General features: G+C 37.1%; 1 protein-coding gene across 1 annotated transcript in view; it reads left to right on the top strand.

Moving 5' to 3' along the window:
• The window catches only part of LOC149052323 (uncharacterized), a 95,326-nt gene that overhangs the window by 58,330 nt on the left and 15,398 nt on the right, over nucleotides 1–21,598 (top strand). Inside the window, exons 2-3 of the mRNA XM_089193019.1 lie at nucleotides 17,302–17,373; nucleotides 18,222–18,293. The gene's annotated coding sequence lies outside the window, so the exon portion shown is untranslated. The remainder of the gene's footprint in view (nucleotides 1–17,301; nucleotides 17,374–18,221; nucleotides 18,294–21,598) is intronic.

Below are 21,598 nucleotides of genomic sequence, written 5' to 3'. Positions count from 1 at the left end.
GGTGACCCGTTTAGACTATACCCGTGAAAAATATTAATGGATTATGAAACAAGGCTTTGTTGCAAAGACGATTGTTGATTAACAACCGTCAGAAGCTGAAACGAGTTTCTCCGCTTGCGGATGATATAAAGCCCGGTTACTGAGATAAGACAAAAAGAAATAGGAATCTTTTCTACCTTGCTGTGGAGTCAAGGCATTTCCTACAAGAAAAAGGTATCTATGTTAAAAAAAGAATACTTAAAGATTAAATAAACTGATTGGACCCTCTCGTGAGTAGATCGTAATTGGAAAATGTCACGTGAGCCGGAAAGAAATCGGTACCCACACCTTTCCCTGTTCGTTTGTTTTTGTTTGCTTGTTTTCACAGAGGAATGCCAAAGCTTATACTTGCTTTGGCTTTTTGTTTTCTTTATCTTTTTTTTATTTTTTGGAGAAGAGAGGTAACAACTTTTTTTGTGAGCACTCTTATTCTCTGAACTTTGTTGTCGTATACCATGCAATTGGAAATACATTAACTTATTTTTGATAGGCTGTTGAACAACAACCAGCTGAAGAATTTACCATCAGGCATTTTCAATAGCAATACCCATCTGGAGTGGCCGCATGGCTACAGCCGCATTAACACTTGGACTATGAAATGTCCTTTGAAACATGCATTAGTTCAGAAACATTTGTTCGCGAACTAGATTATCAAAGAAACATTTGTAAGGAAATTTGTTAACGGAATTATTCTGGGGTAGAATTTCACCCTTTGAACCTTTCCCTCTTCCTTAAATAGTCTCATTAACAAGTCAAGAATATTCTAGGTGGATCAGTACTCAGGTCTTTGTTTCAATTTTCCTCTAAATATTCTCTTTTGGACGAAGGGATAAAAAAATTATTAAGAAAAAAAAGGGAAAATATGACGACCCCATATACAAATTATTTTATAATAATTGTGGGTATATTTTAGGCCTTTCTAGCAGAGCATGAGACCGCAAATAATAACTTTTTTCAGCGCACTCTTGTTCTCTGAACTTACCATGCAATTGAATTGTTCATTTATCTTTGCCTGAATGTAGCGAAGCGTAATGAAACAAAAGATAAATGGTTTCTTGAATTCCCGAGCACGAGTGCATTTGTCGGCAGTGTGTTTTAAGTGCCGGCGTGAGATTATGGGAAAGAAGTGTGATATGTAAACTAGCAAGTATATATTCGCTGAACAGTAAACAAGTTTCATTGTGGATTTTTACAAGCGGACAGTTAAATTTTGTTCTTTTTTATTTTTTGGTTGGAATCCTGTAATCCATTTCCTCGTAACGATTTTTAGTTGTGCTTTCCTGATGATTGACAGTCATTATAAGTGGTTTTGTTTATTCAATTTACTTTGGCCGTGTCGAACGTATAGAGTTTGTTTAATTTTTTGGTGTCTAAACAGTGTAAACAGTTGTTTTTGTCTTGTGATTAGTTGGTTAGTTCAATAAATGGGCTAAGAATTGTCTGCTTATCCCGCACCGCATTTCTGGTTGTCAGTTTTTTGGGTGCGGGGAATTCAAGAAAATACATTCATTGTTTTTGATAGGCAGTTGAACAACAACCAGTTGAAGAATTTACCATCAAGCATTTTCAGTGACAATACCTGGCTGCGGTGGCTGTAAGTTTGGAGTCTTTTTTAATATTGGTGTAAGAGCAACGCATGGAATCCAACCTTCAAAGCAGCCGTTTGAATGCGTGGGTGATATCGCATATTTGGGTTATCTCCTAATAAAGCTGCATTAATTAACACATTTTCATTTGAAACATGCATCGGTTTAGGAAAATTCGTTCGCTAAATAGACCGTTAAAGAAAAATTCGTAAGAAAATGTGTTAAAGGAAACATTGGAAGATGGAATTTCCTCCTTAGACACTTCTCCTCTTCCTTAACTAGTCTAGTTATTGAGTCAACAATATTCTTCTATGCAGTTCAGCGTTCATGTCTTTCTTTCAGTTTTCTCCTGATTATTCTTCTTTGCACGCAGACATGAAAAAAAAAATCAGCCCAGTGACACCTGTAGCCTAGTCAAAAAGTGAGAGCCCAGTTTAAATGAGCCAGTCAATACACTTGAAGTGTAACAACTAAGAAAAGGAATTTAAAAATTATTCATGCACTCTTAATTTTTCTTCAAGCGTTTATGAAACAATATTACGGTATGCCATGAATTTACAAACCTCTTTAATATGAAGAAAATGTTTGAGAGGCCAGGAGGGGTTAGTAATCCATTAGGCAGTCCTTCCTAAATCCAGACCCAACATTCGAGCAGCTCTGAATCATCTTACCTCGAGTTCAATGGTGTCACAAAATACCACTGGTAAACACCTAAATATATCACAGTGGTAGATGACTGACGAAGTCCTACGGATTTGTCAAGTTTTTGTAGAGATATCCGGGCCCCTATAACCGTAATTGAATTAAGAGCGTGTCCACGAGAGCACCGGAAAGTCGTGCTACATGCCATCTGACTGATTTCAATGAAACTTTGCCAGTTTAAGGAGTGTAGCCCAAAACTAAAAAAGACAAACTGGTTTCTGTTTTGGTTTTTACCGAGGTGAGACACTTCTAGAAAGTTCTTAATCCTTCTGTTACCTTATTTTCCTGTTTTTTGACTGCAAATATCATCCGCATTTGCTATTATTTTTTCCCTGATTGTCATGGCCTTTCCTGAGTGCACGTGCGAGCCAGTTCATATACAGCACTCTTTCGAGTTTCTCTAGGTGGTGTCGGGCTTAGGTGTGTAGGTCTGGCTCACGGTGCAACACGGGTTCCTATGTTTTCTCCTTTTTCTTTATTTGTATTTTTATTCTCTTCCTTGCATTATTACACATTTATATTTTTTTATTCCCTCAGCGCGTTCCCTCAGATTTCTAAGTAGGCTATGAAAAGTCAATATTGACCAGAACTGAAATCTTTTTCTATAACTATTTGTTTCAGAGAACCTCTGTTACTTATAACTTTACTTCTCATGAGAATATGTTTTTATTTGCTATTAATTTCCATTAGAACATGAAACTAAGTCCTGATAAGTTTTTTGTTTCGTGACTCCAAAAAAACTGTGTTTGCGACAACATCACTTAAGAAATCAAAGGCAATTACGCGTGAGAAATTCGCTTGTAACCTTCTACCCGCAGAAGGCACATCCATGTAATGAAACGTTCTAAGACCTCTGTAAACTAGAGACATTGCGTGATGTTGAGGGGTCAAATATTTACACTAAATCTGTGACCCTCAAACGGATCACGTACTCGTACATGTAACGTCCAGAAAATGTCACCCATGTATAACACCGTAGGCGCACCTGGCGAATTCTCTCCACTGGCTTCAATAGTAAAGAGATAACTTATTTACTATTTTTATATGAGCAAGCTTATTTACCCTACTTGAAAAATTCCTTGATGAAGTCTACTATTGTCAGACGAAACGCGTGGGAGATAAATATAAGTTTTTACTTTCTCAGTTCGTGCAGTGATGCTCACTAGATTGTTCCGTCAAAAACGCTTTTAATGTGAGTTCACATCGACCTCGACAGAAAAAAAGGTAGATTCCAAACGGTATTTCAAAACATTTTAATCGTTGGTCAATTTAAGAACTGTTTTGTTGCAGCCCGAGGAAAAGCAAAATTGAAACAACCGGCGTATCAGTCAAATGAATTCCAATTTTTTCAACAAGGAGTTGGTAGTTCATTTTTCCCAGTAAATTTAAGTGGGGGTAAATTTTTTGTGACAGCCGAAAATAGACATCACTGAAACGTCTCTGAAACTCTTAAAGAGTTTACACTTCCGGTAATAATTTCCTCCTTCTCGCAACAGCGCAACAGACATCGTTAATCCTATGTAGTGTAGGTGTATCAGTTGTATTACGTCTTCATAGTGATGCCACATAAGAAATCGGGACCTCAGGTAAAATTCTGACGAACAATCCCGAACTAGCCAAGTGAACTTTGGATGGGCTCTTTGTAAAACACAAAAAACAGCCACCTTTTCTCAGAAAGCAATAAATCATCTTCTAGACGTGTGCTGGACAGGGGAGGAAAGTAGTATGGCAACCGCCTCTAATGTGACTTCCCAAATATCGAGTTTAAGAGACGACACCAGCCAGAAATGTTGTCTAGGACTGACTGGTTGATGGAGCAGCAAATCTCTCGATACTTCAGCCGGTTATCTGCCGTAACAAAAATTGGTTTATTGACGAGGTCCCCCTCTGTAAATATGAACTAGGACGAAGAGCTGATGCCAATGATCTAGCTTCAGAAGTCGAAACCGACCGAACAAGGCAGAAGATAAGGAGTGACCTTGCAAAATTTAGACTGCGGGAGAGGGTACAGCTGCTATAAAGCTAACAAAAATAATAATAAAGACATTTGCATCTAACTTTTCTTTCATATATGTTGTCTTTGCTCACGAAAACAACTGACTATGTCTTGGGATTTCATCAAGGGAAATTTGCATGAAGCCTATTGGTCAAATTACTGCTGGCTCATTCTTAATAAATTTTACAAGTCACGCAATTAAACGCCGGTAACGCTCGATCTACAGAGCTGTAGATTTATATGTAGTAATAGAATGCTTGAAAAAAATATGCAGATATTTTACGATCGAAGCAGGCAAATAATTATAGAGCTTTGCAGATTATTCTGAAATTGTTATTTAGCAGACAGCATAAACAACGCACTTGAATAATTCCTACGGAGAGTCTTCGGGTCACGCAATGTTAGCTTACCGGAGTTCTGCATGAAAATGTTCGATGGCGGCAGGTGACGACGACAATACTATTTAAATTTTATTTTCGAGATAGAAGCACAGTTTTTAGAACTATTGATATTTGCTCTCAAGCGAGAGGGCAGAATTTCTCGTCCTTAAAAGCCAAAGTTCTCGCACACTGCAACTTGATATTAGTGTCAACCAAAACACAGCGTGTGACTTTAAAATCTCCTAAAATGAGCAATGATGATGATAAACAATCAAATTATAGACTAATGAATGTTTTGTACCGTACAAAAGCCATAGATCTTTTAGCAAATCTCCAAGGTAATAAACGATAGGAGAAAGAAACGGTACGAATTTTCTCTTCGATTTTTCGCCTACTTGCATCTCTCTAAACGTGAAATTTTCCATTCCTAAAAAAACGTCGAAAGTTTTTCACATTTTTCATCTTTCTTGATCAATCATCGTGTATGAAGAGCTAAAAAAATGTAGGTTTATTTGGTCAAGTGACCGCCTAGAGCAACAATTGCGTGACAGGTGTAGTTGAGAGAAACTTGTCACAGTCACAGATTTAAAAAAGGGATCCAAGACAAAAAATACGATAGCGCCCAAAGATTTTTTTGATGATTTTCAGAGATGAAATAATGGGTTATAGAGGGTAATTAAGATTAATGTTGTAGCTTTCTGGCAACGGGAGATATTTGACCTCAAAGTTGTCAAATATTTGGATGAATCGAAAAGTCTAAAAACACAGTCGTATATTTGCCTCTGTCGATTGACAAGCCGTCACTCAAATTGACTGATGCTTGCGGCGGACATTTATTAAGGATGTAAAAATATGTGTGCAAACTCTCAGAAACCCTCACATTGACCAGCTCCCAGTTGGCTTGTTAGCTCAGTTGGTAAGAGCGCTGCACCGGTATCGCAGAGGTCATGGGTTCAAATCCCGTATGGGCCTGAATTTTTTCAGGTCCTATTTTCAACTACTCGTTTCAGTAGTGTTCTTAGGTGCGAGGATCTCTTAATTTTGTCTCTTCACCGCAGTGCAAATATATGAATTTCATATATCTAAAATAATCATTCCCTCAGAGTAATTGATTAAATACCATCGCAGTGAGAGCTTCATACATGTTACCTATTTTGAAGCCATTTCCTTGGTGAAAAAGTGAAAACCAAGAAAAACCAGGGGGGGTAGTCTATCTCCCCCTGGTAAAAACCAAAAAGAAACCAGTTTGTCTATTTGAGTTTTGGGGTAGACCGTTTAAACTGGCAAAGTTTCATTGAAATCGGTGAGATCGCATGTAGCACTACTGCCCGGTGCTCCCGTGGACACGCTCTTAAACTGCTGCCGGTTAGATTTCTGATAAAGTGGATTTAGGGATACGGGCAACATAAGATCCGGGAAAGAAACTTATTTCTTGAAAGTTGGTATTCCATAAGGCAATATGTCTAAAATACAACACGAAACGTCCTAAATGTACTTGAGTTGTTAAGAACAAAATTATTTTCGTTAAAAAAAATTTATATCAAGGTTTAATGTTTTCTGTTAAACATGGACTCCCTTGCAACATTTTGGCGTCCAACAGCTTTATACCTCAATTCAAATTTGTCTGCATTCGCGTTTGAGTTCCGTATTTTTCGGAACATTCAATCGTGTCGATTTCTTATCGTGAAACGTGGAAAATGGAAAGAAAGTCCTTGGTTGCGATCCAAAGAAAATCCAGCAACGAAAAGGCACAAAACGTTTCTGAAAATATGGATTACATAGTCTTGAGCAGGACAAAGAGTCGTGATTTCCCAACCTTTAATGATCTGCGAAGTCTTAATCATATCCGACTACCGAAACGTACCCGTAGTATATACGAAAACTGGAAGATAATATCGCACAAAAAAGTTATTCTAACTCTTTTCACCTTGCAACGATTACAAGCGCCAATGGCGCGTCTCTCTTTGCTCCAGGAGGTGAAAAGCGACGCAATAAACCGCACTTTTTTAAGTCGTATATAAACCACTTGGGATGTTGAGAGAACAAGACAAGAAGTTTGTAAACAATGACGTTCATTGAAGAAAGAAAATCATAAAAAATTCCAACTCTGCGCATGTTAAAAAACCTCAATTTCTCGTATTGAAACCTACACTGGGCCACGTGTAAACCAGTCGTAACACATGAAAATTTCAAGAAAATTTCCTTATAATCCTCTGTCAAGGTCTGTCTTTTCCAGACATTCTGTAATATTAGTTCAATATTTTTCCCTTTCAATCTTCTTCTGGTATCTTTACCTACCCTACCCTCCACCATACAACAAATCAGTGTTGCTTGGCTTATTACGTGGTCTATACATTACATGTCAGTTTGTATCGTAGAGCCTTAGGTATTACAGCAATGGGTGATTGGAGGAGAGGGAGGGATCGCGGAGTAGAGAGGAATTTTAAACTGTTCAGCTGTTTTCAGTGCTTTAAATAAAAACAACCCCTCAAAGTCATTTTGTTTTTGTTCTACAAAATAGCGCGTTGTCTTTTCGTAGACTCAGATATGAAAAATCGAAAAGAAAGCACCAGTTCTTTGATACTCTAGGTTTATTTACCGGCATTTATTGTACATCTTAGTAAAAAATAAAGCCTTTATACGGGCCCAAGTGGCCCATGGGGCCGATGCTTTACTTCTGTTACGGGAAAAATTTACTGATTTTCCCGTGTGTGTTATTCGGTACATATTTATTCGTAAGCTTTCACATTTGACCATTTCAAGTCCTTTCATTTTAAAAAATCAAAAAAATACATAAAGACCAAAATGGCTTTTAGAATGGATTTCTATTGATTACTCGCTTTTACTTTGCACCTGGTTGTTGGCACTTTTGTTATTTATTACATGGTTTTTTTTAGATAAATATAAGTGTTAATGGTCTTTCTGGAAACATTGGTTTTCATGGTAGATAGCAACTGAGTTTATACTCGTAAATCTAATTTATTTTCATGCGATGGTTTCCGAACCAATCTTGCATAGATAAGCAGAAACCTTTAATTGCTTCTTCGTTTTTATTTCCTGAGCTGCGCTACTGCAATTAAGATGGGTATTGTTTTCTATACCAGAGCTGTAAATTCGCACCTAAGTTTCCTACTTTAATGGCATAGAGTTTATTGCATCCGTCTTTTTAATTTTGAGATTCTTTCCGTCGTAGAAACAGATGGAATATTTAAGTAGTTTTCGTTTAACTTCAAAGAGACTTTTTTCCGCTCCTTTGTGTCCTTATTCAAATATTACGATTTGTGTAACAATAGCACCTCACACAAGTTAGTTCTTAAGCAAGTTCCTTGTACAGCTTTGATGATTACAAACTAGAGTATGCTAGAGGTCATGTCGCTTGTTGGCCTGACCTAGAATAAAAGTACCGTGGAACCAAAGATTGTCTTATCCTTGACGTCCGTATAAGCTCGCTCGAAGTAGATCTCCGTGTACCAGGAAATCGTGACGAGTTTCCGTTCTCGCTGCCAAGTGGTCTCTACCGAGTTATTTCCCCCAGTTGTTATTGTTCCGTCCGCGAAGATTCAGTGTTCCAGTTTGGGCGCGAAAACCTATCGTCACACTCCGGTTTTCTTAGCATGAAGCGGCTAGGAGTATTGCTACTCCCCCCTGGATGGGATGCTAGTCCCTCGCAGGGTTACCCCCAGCACATTTACTGGTACCCATTTGTACACCTGGGTGAAGAGAAGCACTGTGAGAGTAATGTGTCTTGCCTAAGAACACAACACAATGACCTCGGCCAGGGCTCGAGCCTGGACCACCCGATCTGGAGTCGAGCGCACTAACCATTGTGCATTCCGACCTTATTTAATTCGTACAATGTACTTAACAGTGCCCTTTTATAATTTCTTGTTAGGGCGTTGGAAAACAACCAGTTGAAGGATCTACCATCAGACATTTTTAGTAAAAACACCCGGCTGACGAACCTGTAAGTTTATACCTTGCTTTATTTACGCAAAAGGTGGCTTAAATCCAAATCTACTGAACAGAGAAGCAATATTTTATCTCTAAATGATTGAAAAGTAGTTCTTCGCGAACATTAATGTTATTTCTAATGATGATGCACAGTACAATTGGATCCAAGGCTCCCTTGTTTTGACCTCTGTTCAATACCATGCGCCACTTCTCGTCTACCTAAAAGTTAATATTTTCGCCATGAAATGACCGGCCCTTGCAAAATTTGGGATTTTGGATTTGAGCAAAGAAAAAGAATGAGTAAAACTACTAAAAAACTAAAATTAACCATATAAATGGGTACGATATTTTATAACACATTAATCTTCCCGGAAAATGCGTGTTTTCAGCCGCTAACTCCGGTGAATATGTTGTTGCACACTCGGAAAATGATAATGAACTAAAGGAAAACGAGCTGTTTGCCGTGCGTTAACCGAGCAGTTATGGCCTGAAAATTATATTCTTTACCTGCACTTACCGCGAAGGAGAACTGCCAAATAATGGGAAGAATACTGGCAGGGATTCACCGATGTGAAAACGCTCAGAAAATGTCAGAATTTCCGTATGCAAAACACAGGTAAACGTAAAAATGGCTAGGAGTATAAAAAACACAGGTAAACGTAAATAGTAAAATGGCGCGTTTTCAGTGAATTCAATCCTCCTTTTCGCACGGCGAACGCTTGTTTTTTTGTTGTTGTGATAGTTTAGACAATTCAGGCGACACTATTTCTAGTATACACTCTCCAGTATAATGATGGTGTGTACAATGAGAAATACTAAATACCATTAAAAGTTAAAATTTAGTATGGTGTTAATGCCGCTCTACCACACGAGATGTGTTTATGCACAGTATCCTTGGACCCACCTCTCTCTTGTTTTGACCTTTGCTCAACACTATGTGCCACTCCTCGTCTCCCTAAATGTTAATTTTTCTCCATAAAATGACCAGCCCTTGCAACAGACCTTTTAAGCTGTGTGGCCACGCAGTTTGAAATGGGTAAACAAGGATTCGAAATGGCTGCTCAAGTATGTGCGGCAGACGACTGTTTATGGACGAAATTCCTTCTTGACTTGTCGAAATTTTGATTTTCTACAAACTGCGGTAATATAGAAATCGGCGACAATTGAGGTGATGAAGTTTGAATAGTAAAAGCCAGAGATTGAGATTGGTAAAAACAAACTTACGAGCGCATGATCTTCAAAGATCAAAAAAAGAAAACATGAAACGGGCACATTAAAGAAGCAAGTATATTGCAAAAAGAAGAATTCGGTGATTTTGTAATTTAATCTTAGAATGGCCGTTTAAACTGGCAAAGTTTCATCGAAATCGGTGAGATCGCATGAAGCACTTCTGCCCGGTGCTCTCGTGGACACGCTCTTAAACTGCTGCCGGTTAGATTTCTGATAAAGTGGATTTAGGGATACGGGCAACATAAGATCCGGGAAAGAAACTTATTTCTTGAAAGTTGGTATTCCATAAGGCAATATGTCTAAAATACAACACGAAACGCCCTAAATGTACTTGAGTTATTAAGAACAAAATTATTTTCGTTAAAAAAATTTATATCAAGGTTTAATGTTTTCTGTTAAACATGGACTCCCTTGCAACATTTTGGCGTCCAACAGCTTTATACCTCAATTCAAATTTGTCTGCATTCGCGTTTGAGTTCCGTATTTTTCGGAACATTCAATCGTGTCGATTTCTTATCGTGAAACGTGGAAAATGGAAAGAAAGTCCTTGGTTGCAATCCAAAGAAAATCCAGCAACGAAAAGGCACAAAACGTTTCTGAAAATATGGATTACATAGTCTTGAGCGGGACAAAAAGTCGTGATTTCCCAACCTTTAATGATTTGCGAAGTCTTAATCATATCCGACTACCGAAACGTACCCGTAGTATATACGAAAACTGGAAGATAATATCGCACAAAAAAAATTATTCTAACTCTTTTCACCTTGCAACGATTACAAGCGCCAATGGCGCGTCTCTCTTTGCTCCAGGAGGTGAAAAGCGACGCAATAAACCGCACTTTTTTAAGTCGTATATAAACCACTTGGGATGTTGAGAGAACAAGACAAGAAGTTTGTAAACAATGACGTTCATTGAAGAAAAAAAATCATAAAAAATTCCAACTCTGCGCATGTTAAAAAACCTCAATTTCTCGTATTGAAACCTACACTGGGCCGCGTTTAAACCAGTCGAAATACAAGAAAATTTCAAGAAAATTTTCCTTATAATCCTCTGTCAAGGTCTGTCTTTTCCAGACATTCTGTAATATTAGTTCAATATTTTTCCCTTTCAATCTTCTTCTGGTATCTTTACCTACCCTACCCCCCACCATACAACAAATCAGTGTTGCCTGGCTTATTACGTGGTCTATACATTACATGTCAGTTTGTATCGTAGAGCCTTAGGTATTACAGCAATGGGTGATTGGAGGAGAGGGAGGGATCGCGGAGTAGAGAGGAATTTTAAAATGTTCAGCTGTTTTCAGTGATTTAAATAAAAACAACCCCTCAAAGTCATTTTGTTTTTGTTCTACAAAATAGCGCGTTGTCTTTTCGTAGACTCAGATATGAAAAATCGAAAAGAGAGCACCAGTTCTTTGATACTCTAGGTTTATTTACCGGCATTTATTGTACACCTTAGTAAAAAATAAAGCATTAATACGGGCCCAAGTGGCCTATGGGGCCGATGCTTAACTCCGGTTTTCTTAGCATGAAGCGGCTAGGAGTATTGCTACTCCCCCCTGGATGGGATGCTAGTCCATCGCAGGGTTACCCCCAGCACATTTACTGGTACCCATTTGTACACCTGGGTGAAGAGAAGCACTGTGAGAGTAATGTGTCTTGCCTAAGAACACAACACAATGACCTCAGCCAGGGCTCGAGCCTGGACCACCCGATCTGGAGTCGAGCGCACTAACAATTGTGCATTCTGACCTTCTTTAATTCGTACAATGTAGTTAACAGCGCCCTTTTATGATTTCTTGTTAGGACGTTGGACAACAACCAGTTGAAGGATCTACCATCAGACATTTTTAGTAAAAACACCCGGCTGACGAACCTGTAAGTTTATACCTTGCTTTATTTATGCAAAAGGTGGCTTAAATCCAAATCTACTGAACAGAGAAGTAAAATTTCATCTCCAAATGATTGAAGAGTCGTTCTTCGCGAACATTAATGTTATTTCTAATGGTGATGCACAGTACAATTGGATCCACGCCTCCCTTGTTATGACCTCTGCTCAACACCATGCGCCACTTCTCGTCTACGTAAAAGTTATTTTTTTCGCCATGGAATGACCAGCCCTTGCAAAATTTGGGATTTTGGATTTGAGCAAAGAAAAAGAATGAGTAAAACTACTAAAAAACTAAAATTAACCATATAAATGGGTACTATATTTTATTACACACGTTAATCTTCCCGGGAAATGCGTGTTTTCAGCCGCTAACTCCGGTGAATATGTTGTTGCACACTCGGAAAATGATAATGAACTAAAGGAAAACGAGCTGTTTGCCGTGCGTTAACCGAGCAGTTATGGCCTGAAAATTATATTCTTTACCTGCACTTACCGCGAAGGAGAACTGCCAAATAATGGGAAGAATACTGGCAGGGATTCACCGATGTGAAAACGCTCAGAAAATGTCAGAATTTCCGTATGCAAAACACAGGTAAACGTTAGTAAATGCCGCGTTTTCCGTGAATTCAGTCCTCGTTTTCGCACGGCGAACGCTTGTTTTTTTGTTGTTGTGATAGTTTAGACAATTCAGGCGATACTACCGACTTTGTAAACTGTGTGGCCACACAGTTTGATATGGGTAAACAAGGATTTGAAACGGCTGCTCAAGTATGTGCGGCAGACGACTGTTTATGGACGAAATTCCTTCTTGACTTGTCGAAATTTTGATTTTCTACAAACTGCGGTAATATAGAAATCGGCGACAATTGAGGTGATGAAGTTTGAACATTAAAAGCCAGAGATTGAAATTGGTAAAAACAAACCTACGAGCACATGATCTTCAAAGATCAAAGAAAGAAAACATGAAACGGGCACATTAAAGAAGCAAGTATATTGCAAAAAGAAGAATTCGGTGATTTTGTAATTTAACCTTAGAATGAAGCTATATTTGGTCAATAACAATAGAGTTGTTCTTGTTTGACGTTAATATTAGTCCGCTTTGGTCGTCTGATCAGCAGCCGGTCAAGATTCTCAAACTACTGAATGACCGGTAGTCGGAAATTTTTCTGAAAATTTAACAAATTAGAGAGTTTATTCAATCTTAATACTTTATGTCGACGAGGAACTGCTAAGTAATCCCGAAGTGATTTAGAAATCTCGTGTCTAGCGCTCGCTCGAGTTTACTGCAGGACTACGGAGCCATGAGATGTACATGTTGACACGAAGAAATTGCAAAAGATCGACTGCCGGTCACGGATATTAAATAACTAAATGACCTGCAGTTGGAAATCTACCGTGAAAATTAAGGAATTGAGACAAACGATATAATCTAAAATATTATATGTTGATGAGGATCTCGAGGAGATTTATAAATCTCATACCTAGCGTTCGAATTGCGCGGACTCGGAATATATGTACTTGAAAACTCCGTGATACCACGTGGGATTTCTTATATGCGCTGAAATTTCGTAAAGGAAAGGAATAAAAAAAAACATCGTACCTGATTGGTAGGGAATACCACTTTTTCGAGATTAAATCTGTCCTCCTTACAAATTGTTGATAGCTAACAACTATTCTACGAAGTGGAGGTAGTTTGTTAGATATAGAGGTAGATGTTTACCAGGCCCTAAAATGGCCATTTAGATATCCACCATAAGGCACTGATGCTAATGTGGGTAGTTGTTTTTGGTGTATCCTAAAACAGTGAGATAATATAGTACAAAAAGATAATCTTAGCTCGTCTATTCCTGTAACGATTATAACGCTTTTGGGCGCAAATTCCGCGCAAGTCTTCCACCGGTAAAAACCTGAGGACATAGGGAGTTTGAGTAGCTAATCAGAGCCCCCTTCAGCGTTTGCCACCTCGTCAGTATATACTTTTCACGAATTCTTAAAACTATCTGAATTTAACTGTTTTGAAAAGCTAAGATCGACAGTGGGACGAGACGGGCATCCTTAACCCTGTAAAGTGACCTTGCGTCATTTTATACAAAAATGATTTACCAGGCGTGAATTAGACTAATCAAATAGATACAAGACACGCTTAACTACAGTCTCCTTGAAAATAATTGGACAAATGAAACAATGTTAGGCAAAAGGAAAATGTTCAGATTGACGTATTACTTCTTTTTTTAAACTTTTTAGTTACGATGTAATTAGAAGTTGTTTGCTTTCTTTCTTCCCTTACTTTTAAGAAGTGCTTCGTTGTGTGGGGTGGCAGGAATATTTAACGCATGACTGAAAGGTGTATTAAACCAGAAATAGTTTTGTTAAGATTTTTTGGTTATATAACCTTAGATGGAAATATATATATATATATATATATATATATATATATATATATATAAATATTATGAGAGGAAAAAAGGACGTAACTACATTTCCCGACAAGCCTGTTTCGTGAATCGCTTCACTCTTCAGGGGTTTTATTCTGCTCTGCTTCAACGTATTGAGCACTGTTCCACGCGAAAATCGACTTGCAGACTTCCTATATATATATATATATATATATATAAAGTTGTTTGAACCAAATCGTGTAATGAACATGAGATAACCATTATTTAACAGCAACGTTCTTCTTCCTCCTTTGTGACAATCCCATATACCAAATCATGTACAGGAGTCCATGGCTCCTGTCATGTAATGATAATAACATAGCACAGAGTGGCGATTTTAACTACTCTTACCCTGCAACGATTAAAAGCGCACATCTGGCGTCTATCTTTGCCCCGAAAGGCGAAAAGTTAAACGATAAACCACATTTTTTATCGGTTTACCATCGTATACCATCGTATACAAACCAACTGAGATGTTGAGAGAACTCGAAAAAAGGTTTGTAAACAATAGCATACTACTGAAGAATACTTCAATTCGGAAGGGGAAAAAATCACGAAAGCTTGCCTCAGCGTATGTTCAAAAAATTAAATTTCTCGTATAGAAACTTAGATTGGGCCGCACGTCAACCAGTCGTAACACAGAAAATTTCAAGAAATTTTTTCATATACTCCTAATCCAAGGTCTGTCTATTCCAGACATTCTGTATTATTAGTTCAATACTTTTCTATTTCAAACTTCTTTTGGTATCTTTACCTACCCTACCCCACCCTACAACAAATCAATATCACCTGGCCCATGATGTGGTCTACACTACATGTAAGTTTGTACCGTAAAGCCTTATGTATTACAACAATAGGTGATGGGAGGAGAGGGAGGGAGAGGAGAGGAATTTTAAAGTTTTCAGTCGTGTTCAGAGCTTTGAATAACAAACCTTCAAAGTTCTTTCGTTCCATAAAATAGCCCGTTGTCTTGTCGTAGACTCAAATATGGAAAATCGAAAAGAGAGTATCGGCTCTTTGATTCTTAAGGTTTACTTGAATGCATTTATTGTGGATCCTGACCTTCTCTAATTCGTAGAATTTAATTAACACCGCTTTTTATTATTTCCTGTTAGGATTTTAGACAACAACCAGTTGGGGGAATTACCATCAGACATCTTTAGTAATAACGCTGAGCTGGTGAACCTGTAAGTTTATACCCTGCTTTATCAGTATGCTAAAGGTGTCTTAAATCCAAATCTACTGAACAGAGAAGTAATGTTTTATCTCCAAATGATCGAATTTACCTTCTTTTCTTGAACACTCATGTTATTTCTTATGCTGATGCATAGTACCCTTGGACCCACCTCACCCTTGTTTCGACCTCTGCTAAACAGAATGTGCCATAAAACGACCAACCCTGTCAAAATTTGGGTTTGAACGAAAAAAAATGAAAGGAAACATAGATAAGAAGAAAAAAAGATCAGGTGTTTCATTAAAAGATTCGACAATTCAGGAGACACTATTTCCAGTTTACACCCTCCAATGTAATCGTGGTGTGTACAACAGCACATACTGGGTAAAATACCATAAAAAGTTAAAATTTAATTTAACTTAATGTAAAGTTGTTTTAGTTTCGCGTTAATATTGGTATGCTTTGGTTATCTGATCGGTAGACCGGCAGTCGGAAATTTTTTCTGAAAAGTTAACAAATTGAGAGAGCCCACACAATTCAAAATACTCTATGTCGATGATGAACTGTTTTATTTTTGTCTTTTTGTTTTTGGCCGTTTGTTTGTTTTTAAATGAAATACTTTTCTATTGGCGGCTTCGGAGCGCAAGTTTCTTAATACTTAAACTAGACAGCTCTTCTTAAAGAAATTTAATTAGATTATGGGGAAATGCTGGCAACCCTTCGAAGATTTGTTCTTTGTGATTGAAACTGTGCAGTTAATTTTTTTTTATCAGAGGTCATATTTGATACCCTATCCAATCGACGGAGAAGTTCCCGTCATTAGTTTCTTCCTTACCGTTTTCCTGGCTTCCTTCGGGTCAGGGGATGAACATCAAGATTGCTTAAAGTTCAATCAAATTATAAGTTTATTTACCTCTTCCTTGCCATACAGTGTATAGTGCTTTGTTTAGAGACGGTACGCGCACATTTTTTTTCTTGAAATAACATGCGAAGGATTGGAATAAAGTTAAACAAATATTTTTTTCGTATGTGATCTACACGAAGGGTTTTGAATTTGGGGACAATTAATCACAGAACATCACAAGATACTATTCAGTTCTTAGGTCAGGTGCATTGTCTAGACCGTACCCGAGAACAACATTAATGTATTATGAAGCGAGACTTTTCTGCAAAGTAGATCGTTTATGAGAAATTGTCAGAAGCTGGAACGAGCTACTCTGTGCGGATAGAAAACCCGGTAACCTAGAAGAGACAAAAATAGATAGCAATTTTTTTCCATAGCTTTGGATTCAAGACATTTCGCAGGATCATGGGTGAAAAGGTCGAGCGAAAGCGGGGCTGTAGCCCAATATCTATCAACAACATTTGTGAAGAAAAATCAAGCTCAAAGCAACGACATCAATCACGCAAATACATATAGTGTGATGAAATAGAGTTTGAATCTTCTAATTTCTACAAGAAAGAAGGTGTCTATTGTAAAAGAGAATCATTAAAATTGAATAAACATGTCGGAGACTCTCATAAATGGAAAATAATCGGTAAAATAAGAAATAATGTTTCAAATTAGCCTTTACTCTCACCCTCCACTCCCTCCCAACAGGGTTACCAGAGCTGTTACTTTTTTTTGTCTTTTCGCTTGTGTACAGGGATGCCAATGATGTTTTTCCTGTTTTTATTGCTATTTGAGTTATTTTCCTTTTTGCCTGTTTTTTTTCTTTTACGCAGTATGGGAGAAAACTGTACTAAGATAAAAATCGTTTTAATAGATGTCATGTATATTTGAATCAAAAAGGTTGTAGCAGGGTTGATTCTGTTATTGTTGTTCTTTTAGTAAGCTCTAATATTTGGAAACATTTAGGTCTCTCATCATCTTGAAGCTCTAACTAAACCGGTACTTTGATATGTTTTCTTGTAAAAGGACTCTTGACGAAAACAAGCTAAAGAATTTGTCTTCAGGCATTTTTAGAAACAACGTTCGTCTGTCATTTCTGTAAGTAGAGGATGTTATTGTATTTATTAACAGCATAATAAGGGATAAGAGTGAGATAGCCAACAGACCAACCAAGAATTTCATAACACGTAGCTCTGATATGAGTTTGTTCCTGTTGACTCGGGTAAAATTTTGCATTTATACGGAATTTGTTTGAACTCTGAAAATACAGCATTTACCGTACTGAAAATCGAATGGAGTTGTAGATAACATTTTCATCATTGTTTGAACGGACTGAGTTGCATTGGAATTTGAATTTCAGCGCAAATTGAGACTGCGCGTTTGATGGGTCAAATAATGCACTGTTTACCATCAGATCGCAAGAGCAAAGTAGCGAACAATGATAATACTTATAGGGGAATGACATATTCACAATGGATAGATAACCCACATGACAATCCTAAAGTTATAAATTTAAGAGGGCACGGTAAACAAGGAAGACAGGAAACATAGAGAGGTGGAAAAATTCTACTGACTTGGCCGAGACTATCCGGTCGTTTAAAGAACACAGTCACGGATTGGAATTGGGGGAAAAAAATCCCATGAGTACCTTGGACCTGGGCTTCAGCCCAGACCACCGGGTCCGGTACGTTCGCCGCTTGTTAACACGCTAGTCTCTATCAGACATGATGCGCAGTCTAACCTTAATCACATTTATTTTTGGGTGTAATATCTTCCTCCTTTAGTAGTTTCTAGTTTTGAAGTGCTAAAAATAACCTTAAAAGTTATTTTCACTTATCATCATCATTATTATTATTATTATTATTATTATTATTACAACTATTATTGTTATTGTTATCATCATTATTTATTAATGCACTCTAACTGTTTTTGTTCTTGAATTGTAGTTACTTGTCCGGTAACCCATTAAAGGAATTGCAGTCAGATATTTTCAGTACAAATATCAAGTTGGAGTACCTGTAAGTATGTTTATTGTTTATTTGAATACGTTGTAAGAGTAGAAACGGAGCATTACAATGATAATTTGTCTTTATAGTCAATCACTCGCTGACAATTTTACTTTTAGAATCTAATAAGATAATTTAGCTGATAGCTTTATATTGGAAATGATAATATAGCTGTAGGAGGCCTTTGTCAATAATGAACACAAAATGAAGAATTTTGGTGTGAGCAAATTTGTGTTAAATTCCGTAGATTAGACATTTTAGGAACAATAAGAATATTTTGAGAAAGGAAGGAAGGAACTAAGATGAAGCATTCAACAATTGCCAAAGGCAACTTTCCGACGGCATTTGCTTCAAAAAATAAATAAATGGTTAAATTAAAAAAATAAATTGAAAAAAAAATTGAAAGAGTTGTACCTAGCAGATTGCGATTATTTTATTTTTTCTTAACAATTTAGGTTATCATAGCAACACAACGACCTCTTAAAGAACCTTATTTTCTGCTTTTCTCGCCTGTCAATCACAAACGGGTTTTGGTGGCCCCCATTCCTTTTACTACTGAATAGCAATTAGTACATCAAAAGACACAAAATGACAATTTAACCCGCGGACAAACAAAGGGGTGAAGGAGGGGTTTCCTTTTCTTTTTTTCCTCTCTCTATAATCAAGAGGATTTTAACGGGGCAACTGTCTACTTGAGTAGCTATTCGTTTATCTTGGGGACACATTTGCTGATAACTTGGTGAACATCGGCTCAGTATATTGAATAAAAAGTGAAGTGTGGTTTAAGAATTGATGAGTTACGGAAGAATTAAAGGTTTTTAGATAAAAAAAAAAAGAAGCATAGGTCGTTTTGTAGCGTCTTTTGACGAGTCGAAAATTATTGAGGAAAAAATTAAAAATCTAAAAAAAGAACCGCCATCTTGGATGGTTTGGCATGATTTAGAAAATCATCATAATTTTTGGCTCTTGTTTGTTTGTTTTTTTGTTTGTTTTTTAATAAAAGTAGCCCTACCAGTAAAATCAGCATATATTCAGTTTCTTTTGAAGGGAACTTTACCAAACTCGTGACCTTTTTGATCTCTAAGACTGACTAATTTTCTAGTTAGGCCAATCAGTCTATTTTCAATTTTGCAATGGAAAGAAGAACTTCGTCTTCGGGCTACTACAACACTGAGTCGTTCGTATTCTAGAGATAAGGGAACACCGGAAGTAAAGATTGCTTTGGTCCCAGTCTCCGCTTTCACAGGCAATAAAATGGCTTCGAAAGGAAATGTGATGTTAACATCAAACATGTGTTAACACTTAGTCACCACTCCACCAAGTAGTCGGTTTTTTAGTCGGTGTAAATACCTTTTATCATCATCATCGTCTTTATTTACCTTATTTACACGATACAAAAATTTATTTACAGGCGAGGAGACCCAGAAAGCCACCGGGCCTATGGGAGAGCCACCTCACTTACAATAATAAATAAGAGAAAGAAAAAGTGCTGCGAATGTGTGACTAGGCCAATTCGGTGATTATTTAAAAATAAAAACTCTTGCATTTTCGTCTGAAAGCTAAGAAGGTTTGAATTTGTAAATTGCTTGAGATTTGTACGACACAAATGCGTTTCGATAATTGGTGGCTGTTCTGGTATCATAGTTGTGAATTTGGCTATTCGTTACAAAAAGCCGATTGAGAAGCAATTGGGGCAATAAGTTATTTTTATAATAAAACATGAATTTGGCGATTTCAAACGTATTGGCTTAGAAGGTATCTAAAATTCCTAGTTTGGAGAATAAAGGAGCGGAATGGGCTCGATAGTCTGAGTTGGTGATAGCCCACTCAGCTCGCTTTTGCAAATAATAAATTCTATTTCAGTTGGATACGTATGTGGACGACCAGGCGGAGTTACAATAGACGATGTAAAGATAAATGAAGGTGTTGTAGAAAGTGAGTTTGATCGTAGAGGATAAGAAAAAGTGAGACCTAAATATAACACCTATTGATTTAGCGATTTGTTTACATACATGGCTGATATGGTGTTTCCGAGTGAGATGATCGTCAATATAGACCCAAGGAATTTGGTTGTGTTAGATTGTTGTAGAGGTTTACTTCCAAAGGAGAGAAAAATGCTGGAGTTAAATTTCTTCTGTCTGAGTTTAAAAATGATGTAGTTCGTTTTCTTTATATTAACTGAAAGCTTATTACATTTAAGCCAAACATCAATATTTTGGAGTTCATCATTAAGTACGGGTTCTAAGCAATTTGGGCTTGAATGAGAATAATTCAATAATTCGTTGACGCTAAGTTTGAGCGAATTCTAAAACTCTTCAAATTCGTTTTTTTTCAGAGCAGCAATTTCGGATTTGAAGCTTACATTTTCTCTAAAGCGAGCTAACATTCGGACTAGGCATAGAGGGAAAAATTGCATGAACGCCGAGCGATCAAATATCCGTCCGCACACCTCGCTGGCAGTTATCACTGAGAATAAATAAATAACTAACAAAAAAGTAAAGGAAAGATATCATGCTTTATCAACAATTTGGATTTTTTTGTTTGTTTCTTAGTTGAAATTAAGGAAGAGGTAGCATAATTTTCATTCTTACTGGCAGAATCTTTTAGGGCCTGACTGGCTACCAGGAGCATCATTTGCATATGTATCCCATAATATTAACAATATCTTGTAGATGACATAGCAGGTATCTCTTTAAGGAAAAAGCATTTCAAAATATCGCAACGTAAAGAAAACACAAGGGGGAAGGAAGGAAGGGGTGGTGATCTTAATTTCTGTGTTTCATTTCGAATTTGCCTGGTTCCCCCGTTACTGTCATTATTTTAAATATTTTCCCTACTTTTCTACGTGTACTCTCCTCTATCAATCTTCAAAGGGCGTTAGGAATCCACGATATTTTCAAAATTAAACTTTCAAATGTCTTTCGCTAGAGGACACGTGATTAGAAGGTCTTACGGCCCAGAAGACGATGAAAATTAATTAACTTCAAAACATAATTTTCACTGAGATTTTCACTGGACTTCAAGTGACGGTCATAGCTTTTAAAAAAACTTAATTCAATCCGAAAAATGCGTAACTCACTCGAAAATTGCTAATCACTGTAGCTGTCATGGATAAATGAAGAAAGAGAAAATATGTAGTTAACGCACTTTGTTTTACTATTTTTTTATCTACGGAAAAAAAAATAAATCGTATTGCAGCCTATTAAGGAAAAAAACATGAAAACAAATTTTTGATGAAATCGCAATAACTACAAAAATGTAGTTGTTAGTTTAAGTTATCCTTAAATGTTAATAAGGGTTCTGGTACAGTATTGCTG

The sequence above is a fragment of the Pocillopora damicornis genome, chromosome 1, assembly GCF_964200805.1.
Source record: "Pocillopora damicornis chromosome 1, jaPocDami1.2, whole genome shotgun sequence".
Lineage (NCBI taxonomy): Eukaryota > Metazoa > Cnidaria > Anthozoa > Scleractinia > Pocilloporidae > Pocillopora > Pocillopora damicornis.
This window is presented reverse-complemented; position numbering and strand designations above follow the sequence as displayed.